The sequence below is a fragment of the Crotalus tigris genome, unplaced genomic scaffold (genome assembly GCF_016545835.1).
Source record: "Crotalus tigris isolate CLP2741 ecotype Arizona unplaced genomic scaffold, ASM1654583v1 scf7180000017551.9496454, whole genome shotgun sequence".
In the NCBI taxonomy this organism is placed as follows: Eukaryota; Metazoa; Chordata; class Lepidosauria; order Squamata; family Viperidae; genus Crotalus; species Crotalus tigris.
The window spans coordinates 5,018,613-5,028,482 of record NW_024096469.1 but is presented as its reverse complement, the minus strand read 5'-3'; the positions used below and the strand labels follow the sequence as shown (position 1 = coordinate 5,028,482).

The 9,870-nt window shown below is 42.5% G+C and overlaps 1 long non-coding RNA gene across 1 annotated transcript; it reads left to right on the top strand.

The window, feature by feature from the left end:
• The first annotated feature begins 3,271 nt into the window (after positions 1–3,271).
• Positions 3,272–5,938, top strand: LOC120308539. The gene is made up of 3 exons (XR_005556868.1): positions 3,272–3,374; positions 3,636–3,745; positions 5,858–5,938. It is a non-coding gene; the product is annotated as an uncharacterized LOC120308539 (long non-coding RNA).
• The last annotated feature ends 3,932 nt before the right edge of the window (positions 5,939–9,870 follow it).

Genomic DNA, 9,870 nt, shown 5'->3' with positions numbered 1-9,870 from the left:
GCCCAATCCCAAAGGACTCAGGGCGGCGTACAAAGTTAAAACAATGATAAAACAATAAAATAAAGCAGTCATACTGCGAGTCCGATCATATCCCGGCCCCCCGGGGACATCAGCCCCAGGCCTACCGGAACAGGAGGGTTTTAACCGCCTTCTTAAAGGCCGGCAGGGTGGGAGTAGTTCGAACCTCGGGGGGAAGTTGATTCCACCAGGTCGGAGCCACCACAGAAAAGGCCCTTCCCCGAGGGCCCGCCAGCCGACATTGTCTGGCCGACGGGACCTGAAGGAGGCCCAATCTATGGGACCTCACCGGTCTCTGGGAGCTTTGCGGCAGAATGCGGTCCTGTAAGTAACCTGGCCCTATGCCATGAAGGGCTTTAAAGGTGATAACCAACACCTTGAATTGCGTCCGGAGACCCACCGGAAGCCAGTGCAGCTCGCGGAGGATAGGTGACACGTGGGCGTACCTTGGCGCGCCCACAATCGCCCTCGTGGCTGCATTCTGAACCAACTGCAGCCTCCGAACGCTCTTCAAGGGTAGCCCTATGTAGAGCGCGTTACAGTAATCCAGTCTTGATTATATCTTTCAAGTACTATATTCCAATGATGAGTTCCATCCCACCAAGTTTCAGAAATAGCAATAAGATCAATTTGTCCTCCCCCATACTATGACTTCAAGAAGGTAATTTGTTACTAACATTCTATAGAAAACCAGTTTGGCTAACATTATTAACATTCCTAGAAAGTCCATTTGGTATAGTGATTAAGGCACCATGTTAGAAACCAGGAGGTTGTGAGTTCTAATCCCATTTTAAGTATGAAAGTCAGCAGGGTGACTTTGGGTCAGTCTCTCTCTCTCAGCCCACAATGTCAGGCTTGAATAACAAATTGGTTGGTCTGTTCTTGTCACAACCAACAGATCAACACTTGATTGATCCAAAACCAAAAGCGGATCCTGCATTTTTGGAAACTTACTAGGAAGAAAAACAATTACATGATGCATAATCTAGCACAGATCCGCTCTTATTAAACTCTTTATCTTTTATAGTGAGATGTCAGGCCCAAAACCAAGAATGACATGTGGTGATTTTTCCAAGCTGAGTTTTTTATTGTTTCATGCCTTTAGACAAAATCTTGCCAGACTGAGCACTCTACTATCAGCATCTACAAAAGAGGCCCTCAACCTTTTAGGCACCAGGGACCAGTTCTGTGGGGAGAGGTTTTTCCGCAGACCGGAGGGGGCATGGTTTCGTGTGCTACCTGCATCCCATGGATGGGGCTTCGCTTGTTTGCGCAGCCTAGTTTCTGGAATGCCACGGACCGGGGGTTGGGGACCTCTGATCTACAATATTTACAATATACTCTGCGAACTGTTAGGGAGGGGCTGTCTTCCTCCTCTTTTTCTCACACATAATATCTGGGCTAAGTTGCCTCTTATTCCTCTGGAATGCACCCTCTCTCTCCTGGGGATCTATCTCCTCACTTCGTTCCATCACATGAGAACAGAAATTGTACTAATGCAGGAAAATGTGTTAGAAAGTTCATAAATTACAGTAGGAATGCAATCTATAGTAGGTAGACAGGTGGACTCCTGCAGCACTGAGTGAAGCAACCTATTACTTGTTCAACAAGTCGAAGACTAAAAAAGTTATATTGCATATATGTATTTCTACCAAGTGTTTCCTTAGAGATTGTGCTTACAGTTTGAAAATGAGAGAAACTGTCCACACAGGTGACTCTATGTCCAACCGGAGACATAAAACTACTTATTATTCTGCAGAACTTTATTTGCACTGTTGGTGTTTGCTCTAATTTGGGGTGGAGCATTAAGATTAGGCAGACAAGTCCTGAGGGCATCTTATATACACAATTACTCTACAGATTAGCAACAAGGAGGAGCAGCTGGCATACTGTGACTTTTCTTAACCCTTTTAGACCAGTGGTTCTCAACCTTTTTAATGCCGCGACCCCCAACCGGTCGTAAGTCGAGGACTACCCAACCAGTCGTAAGTTGAGGACTATCCAACTGGTCGTAAGTCAAGGACTTTCCCTGCCCAGGAGAGCCGTGCATGCGTGGTGCCGCCCCCTGCGCCGGCCGAGGCGTAGCTGGCAAGCGGCAGAGACGGAGCAGGCCGACCACCAGCTGGGCCACCAGCTGGCCCAGCCCAAGGGAGGTAAGACACCCGCTGGGCCCCACGCGCGCCAGTAACTCTCCCTGCGCCCACCGGCCTCCCACCTCCCACCCCTGGCCCTCTTTTACTTACATTTTTAGTAGTTGATCAGCAGGGAGGGGTGGAAACTTCCAGATAGCTCGCCTTCGCTGCAGACAACTTGCAGCACCGTTTGCAGAATGGGACTTTTGGTGGGCTCAGCAGGGCAGAGACAGCCTGGACAATTCCTATTGGCTTTTGAAAGCCAATAGAATTAGACCCTATTCAAGAGAGTCTATTCTATTGGCTTTCAAAGGCCAATAAAATAAAAGAGAGTAGCACAGCTAAGGAAAAGGGGGAAAAATGGCCGACTGCATTGTTTGGCGACCCCTGTGAAATGGTCGTTCGACCCCAAATGGAGTCGCGACCCACAGGTTGAGAACTGCTGTTTTAGACTATGGCTGTGAGCCAAGGAATGAAGGCAATTAGACCTTGTTTGTGTTTTACCTCACATAATACTCCTGATGATTCTCCAAATCTCTTGAGTAAATTTAGAAGATGGGAATCTGAAAAAAAAAGCTTCCCACTTCTACAATACTAAATTCTTACCCTTTAGCACCAGAATTAAACATTCAGAGAGAAATGGACAAATGTTATCAATGTATCCAAGTTGTAGCATTGTGAAATTGGAAAGGATTATGCTTTTGACCTGACTATTGATAATTTGGTGTATCTTATATCTTTTTTAGAGTCATTTTCATGTGGTGGTAGAAACTGGGAAACCATGAGTTCTAGTCCTGCCTTAGACACAAAGCCCACCGGGTGACCATTGGCAAATTGTTGTTTCTTAACCCTAGGAAGCAGGCAATGATGAATCACTTTTGAAAATCTTACTAAGAAAATTGCAGGAACTTATCCAGGTAGTTGCCAGGAGTTAGCACTGACTCAAAAGCACGTGCAAACACACACGCATGTACACACACATCTTACTTTTAGGTTTCACTCAAAAAAGTCATAATTTCTCATGGTCTTTGAGTTCTCATCTGCAAAAGAAGTTGTTTTAATTCAATGCACTTTTTTCTTTGCTTTCTGAACATGATCTATCCTCAACCCCAGTCAATCCCATCAAACTTCTGCATAGGCTACAGTGCATAGCTCTCAAGAAACTATCTGTGAGAAACAAGGGGATAGAAGGAATATTCAACATAAATAATCAAGAGATGGGAGGTAAGTCCATTGGTGGCTTGTTTCATAAAATGCAAGTCGGTCTAGGTGACAAGAAACCTGGAAAGAAAATGATTCAAACCTGATAGTCTATTTTATAATGAATTTGCTAATAAATGAGAGTTGGAAATGCCTCATTTCCAAGATGCTGTATCTGCCTTTTAACATCAAAAGAAAAAATAAAAAGCTAAGATACAACAGTAATTACAGGTGTATAAAAGTTACTACAGAAGTCAGTTTTTAAACTATTTCATTCTCGATCAGACAGATTCATGGAGCTTTGAAGACCACTTGGAAGCTATAACTGATCCACAATGTAGCAACATGTGCACTTCCGGGCTCCCAGGAGTTTGCTCATGTTACACCACTGTTGGGTAAGTTGCACTAGCTCCCATTCCCTTTCTGATGTAATTTAAGATGTTGGTTTTCACTTTTAAAGCTATTGATAGCCTAGGCCCAGGTTATCTGCAGGGCCACCTCTCCCTGAAGATATCTGAAGGACCACCTCTCCCTGTCCCACCGAACTGCTACATTCCTGTCTTCCTGTCTGACATGTCCTCTCTTAAATGTTGTCATCCAGTAGGATTGTTTGAAACTCTCCTGGCCCTTTGGAACAACTTTCCACCTGAGATCTTGAAGGCTCCTACTTGGTTTTCTGGAAGGCTGAGTCTCCCTCCAAGCACTGGGCTAGGATGGAGACGAATCAGTGAATACAGAGTTGATGGTATATTATGGAGCTATGTTGGGAAGAGTGATGTTCCTTTGTAAGGGTATTCAATAGCTTTATGGGTTTTGCTGTGATTCATCTAAGATTAAATAGGTGGCTGTATGAGATGAAAAAAAAAAGAGAAAAGGAAAGAGATAGACAAATCTCTGATATATTCTCTCTGGGGCTGCAGCTTCTCGAAATTGCCTATTGTTAGAGACTGTAACTACATGACAAACTCTGCTTGAGGTGTGGAACTATTGTTTAAAAAAACTTCCCCTTACCTAAAGATGGAATTCACACAGTATACCAAAGAGAGCCTGGAATAAGAAAGTCCCACACAGGGAGCAACAAGTCACCAGTATTTAGCCAGCTGATATTGAGCTTGTTTTCGCTCCATTGATTATCCAATAAGTTTAGAGGTGAAAGTCCATTCCAGAGAGGACATGTCATACAGGAAGACAGGAATGTAGCAGATAGTGCAAATCCCTGTGGTATACAGGTATACAGGGCATGCCTGAACACTGAGCCTTAGTACTTGGGAAACCCAAAGGGCAGCCACTCACATTTGATCCTGACTGATGAGGGGCAGATGACATGGATTTTGTAATTTGTTTTAATTAACATAGGTATTTTGTATTTTAATTTGACTTATTTTCTCTCTTTTAAAATGATATTCAGGCTCATTACAGACTGTTAAATAGCTTTTAACATCCCTTAGTTGACAAGATAAACTGGCTGGAGTTTTATCTCCAGATAAGAAAAAGTTAGTTTGTACGAATTTGGGTCTGGTTTATCTCTTTTGTGCACTCTAAAACAACCCTTTTCCTTACAATTTACGCCCCTTTTGACGTCAGACCTCATTTTAATGAATGTGGGATATTATGGGATGCAAACATATAACATGTTTGACTACATGTGACTGATTTCCTATGCAAGGGGGAGGCTACTTTTATCCTGTCCATTTAATTTTCCTCTTGCGTTTTCTTTGTTGTGTTAACTATAAAAAGGAATGTCAGATGTGTCTCGGGGTTCTTTTTTTCATTGGGAGATCCCATTTTATCAGGGTACCCTAATACACTGCTTTTAAATGATCTTCCGACTCGGTTGCTTATTGTGAAGATAAACCGAGGCCGACCCTAGGGCCAGATTTGGCTATCACTGAGCAATTAGATGGCTTCACAAGTAAGTTGGTAGTGTGAGCATTCTCTTTAGCCATTCTGTGCCTGTTCTAATCACACACAGAGGCATCCTCCTTAACTCAATTTATCATCAGTTTTCTGGCTTCCCGCAATCCCCTTAATTATAAATTGATTACAGTTGCTTGGCTCACACAGCACTAAACGAAAATCTAATTTTCCAGTTCAGAGTTTTACACAAACACAGACTGTGTGACTTAGCTCTTAATGTGACCTTCAAAATGCTAGCTAGGTCTGGGTCTCTTTCCCTGTCATCTAGCTCATGTTTTTGCAGCCTTTCTCTGGTAGTCCACATGTTAAGGCAGTAATGGATGATTTGCCCACAGGATGTGTTTCACAATCAGGAGGGTAGATAGCACCTACATGAAGACTCAGCATGAGTCTGAGACTGCTCAAATACAGATCAAAGCGTTCCTCCTCACAACTACTAACCTCAAGCTGGTGATGCTTCAGTAAAGGGATTCTTGCAACCGAAACAGACAATGCTGTGTTCGGCTCGTCCTTGCCCCATAATGAAGTCATGTTTTTTTTTTTCTGTTCTAGTTTGAAAGTGGTCTTTTCCCATTTCTTTTCCCATCCAGTCTGCCTGAAGCACATCAGAACTGGCTCCATGCGTCTTGGCTACAGGTATGCCTACTGATTTTCAAGCTGTTTAAGCTCTCCCAGTGCCATCTCTTCACTCTCGTCAACTCACAGGTGACAGAAGAATTGGGGAGAGAAAGAGAAGATCCAGGATATCCAGGTTCCACGTCCTTCCATAGAAAACAGGGAGAGCAGTCTTCTGTCACTTTTCTCCTGGAGTGGGATCCCAGAGATAATAGCACAGGATCCTTCCCCAGCTTCTCTCCATCCCTTTTCTCCTGCCATTCCCCCAATGGCAGAAAAAGAAGGGGAAAAACAGGGGAAGTGGCTTTCTTGGTGCCGGTTTTGCCAGGCCCACCAAATGGCTGAAGAGCTGCTGTTCTCCACTTCCTTCCCCACCGCTTGGGAAGTTGCCTTTCCTGTAAAGATTGGATCACCTTTGGATAATGGATTTTTCCTGCACAATGTATAAAACGTTGCTGCAATTTAATGGTTTTCAATGTCACTGAAAGCAGCATGTTTGTAAATGAACAAAGGGAGGGAACTATGTGATATATGAGAAGAATTATAGAAGAGAATGTTTGTTTTCCTGCAGACATTTCAATACCAAATTAGCAACATCAATGCTAAAAGGGAGTAGGATTTTCTCTTATGTTATATACCAGGGTAAGTCTGTTAGTCTGTCCTTGTATTGTGAAATGAAGGCATTTTCATCATGTCTTCTGACTGCTCGTTCGTGTTCAGAGACTAGCAGAGCACATCAGACTTAACCATAGTTTCAACTGGGAATCTATGAGCATCCTAGACCAAGCCAAGTCCAAAAATATAGAGAATTCCTGGAAGCCTGACACTCAAACAAATCAGCTAGCTATAGGCATATACAGATAAACAACATCTGCATACCATTCACAAAGCCTAAAAGGAAATGAAAAGACTTAAACACCACTTCACTAGTAATCAACACCCAAATGAGCAGGATTAATGCCAAGATAAACACTAGACCAGGGGTGGGGAACCTTGTCTCTTTTATGACTTGTGGACTTCAACTCCCAGAATCCCTGAGCCAGCCATGGTAGCTGAGGAATTCTGTGAGTTGAAGTCCACAAGTCATAAAAGAGCCAAGGTTCCCCACTTCTGCACTAGAACAACAATCAAGAAGCAAACATCCCAATTAAGAAACTAGCAACTCAGACGGACAAGCTAACAATAAACAAGAGCCCCCTCAAGGAACCACCAAGAACCCTCATACCCACACTGACAGGGAAAACCACTGGTATACAAAAACAAGAGCAAACCACACTCTCTTCTAGCACTGATGATGTTACCTAGTTTGGTAGTAAAAAGTTTGCAAGCAAACAACTCAGCTGAAAGGGCACCAAGGACCCCACTTGTGGGAAAACATTTGTTGTCAGCGAAAGAAAAAGAATAAACAAACAAATAAATAAAAATGGAGGCAGAATAAAACTCCACCTATTATTCCTCCAGCCCGCCTTTTTAAAATATTTGCTAAGAACAAACATAATTGTTCCTAGGCTGACCTGTTCTTTGGCAAAAGGCAATGTGTTCTGGCATCACTTCCAACACAGCTCTTCAGCAGCCTCTGCTGGTCATCTTGAATACAAGAGACTCAATCTTGTCCCAGAGAAGCCTTTATAGAAGAAGTCAAAAAGATATATTCACAAGTTGTTTCTTTTTGCAAATACTAAAATATAACAGTGACCGGTTTTAACATGTGACTGCTGCCTATAGCCCCTCCTTACAAACAGCTGTGTTTGAGTGCAATTTAAAATTCCTCCAAGGATTCCCCAATGAAATATCCTTTCCGTAGCTGTCAGCAAGCAGGCTGGGTCTCCAGACCCCCTTTAGTCTTTCAGTGGAGATGTCTTGGCCCTTTGATCCTCTGTCTGACCCAGCTCTACACAACTATAGTATAAGGAAGGGGTTTTGGCTCTTCCTGCCCAAAGCCCAGAGATATGGAACTTAACCAATTTTATGCCAGTCCCAAAATACAAGGAATGGCTACTTAGCTGTGTATAGCTTCTGTACAGGTTTTAATGTGATATTCCGATATGAAATCAATGAAGCCCAATCTGCAGATGAGCAAATTTATTGAGAAATGAAAAACAATGGAAAGCAAAATAGTAAACACACAGAATTCTAAATTAAATCCGTACAGCTAGACTAGCTAATTTAGATATTTACCTCCTTTGAATAAACTGGAATTCAGCGCGTATCCAAAATCGCTGATCATCTGGTCCTCATGCATGGATTTTTTTCATTGGCAGTCTGTGCAACTGCTGCTATTTCCCTTCTGGAGTGTGACACTTATTTTTATAGAATATGGAGGACAACATTTTGGCCAAGTGTGGTTAGTCCAATTGATTTCTCTTCTGTGAAATGGGGATTACTGAAAAAATATATACATTCAAGGACAATGGATTTTGCAGCTCTGATATCACCTATGCCTAAGGCATATTATTTGAAAAGTTTCTTTAATAATTCTCTTTTAACACCTATTTTATGCCTTTTAAGGGCACAATTCCATAATTTGTGTTCCATTATTTTTTTAATCAAACAGCCTTAATGTTCACAAAGGTATCAACTAAAAAAATCTGGAATCTCTCCCATGACACTCCATATTTTTTTTTTTTTGCACTTTTCTTTCCCCTTTAAACAAAAATATGTCTCTTTCTCCTATTGTTCTACTCTTCACCTTTTTCTACAAATCCTTTGTTCCAAATTTTCTTGCTTCAGCTTAATACTACCACTACTTTTTGAGTTCTAAATCTTATAAAGCTCTAGACCAGTGGTTCTCAACCTTTTTAATGCTGCGACCCCCAACCGGTCGTAAGTCGAGGACTACTCAACTGGTGCAGCACCTTTTGCAGAATGGGACTTTTGGCGGGCTCAGCAGGGCAGAGACAGCCTGGACAATTCCTATTGGCTTTTGAAAGCCAATAGAATTAGACTCTATTCAAGAGAGTCTATTCTATTGGCTTTCAAAAGCCAATAGAATAAAAGGGAGTAGCACAACTAAGGAAAAGGGGGGGGGGAAATGGTGGATTGCATTGTTTGGCGACCCCCGTGAAATGGTCATTTGACCCCAAATGGGGTCCCGACCCACAGGTTGAGAACCACTGCTCTAGACTAGAACCCAAACTTGCAGTTGGGCAACTTCCTACACTTACTCTTGCCACCTGGATGCTTCACTAAGTAAAATAATGCACATGGTTTTTCCTATGCTACTATATGTTAGAACAGGAATAGACTTTGCACTGTGGGCTTGCAAACTGAAGACAGCTTTGCATAACTGCCTCCAAAAAATAAATCATTAACAAGGCTTCATTACAAAACTTTTATGGACCAATTCAGCATCTAGCCAAGGATTCTGTCTCAAAAATGATGACCCATGAAAAGAACGATCCTCTCCTAGGCTATTTCTTTAATATGCTAGTACTCCTAGATGACACCACCATCCTTGGGCATTAACACTAAAGGTGATAATCAGATGCTATTTTACACATCCAAAGAGGAGGCACTGGCAAATAGCTGCTCAAGCCAAATGCCTTTTAATGCCATAGGCCCAGAATCAAGATAAGCAAATTGTGCAAAATGAGAATAGTGCTATTATTTATAGTCATTTAGGAACTGCAAAGTCGGCGCTCTTTGAGCTTGGTTGTTTGCTTCTCCACGGCTACAGGTGTTCTCTTCTATTAGTCATTTAGGAAATTCAGAGACAATGTGGTGTGTTCGCACACGATAAGATTGCTGCACCTCCCACCCTGTCATCAAGAACTTAACATGTTGCTTCCAAACAGTAACTGTAAGGATCATTTTTTTCTGAATGGAAAAATTCTACCTCCCAGGAATCCTTTGGAAGCTTGCTACATCAGACTGGCCCACCCATAAGTGTCTCCATAGGTGCTGTACTAAACTACAGCTTCCATCAATCCCGGCCACCCAATGGCATATTGCTCATTATGGAGTTGGGAGTCCAAAAATCTGGAGGCAT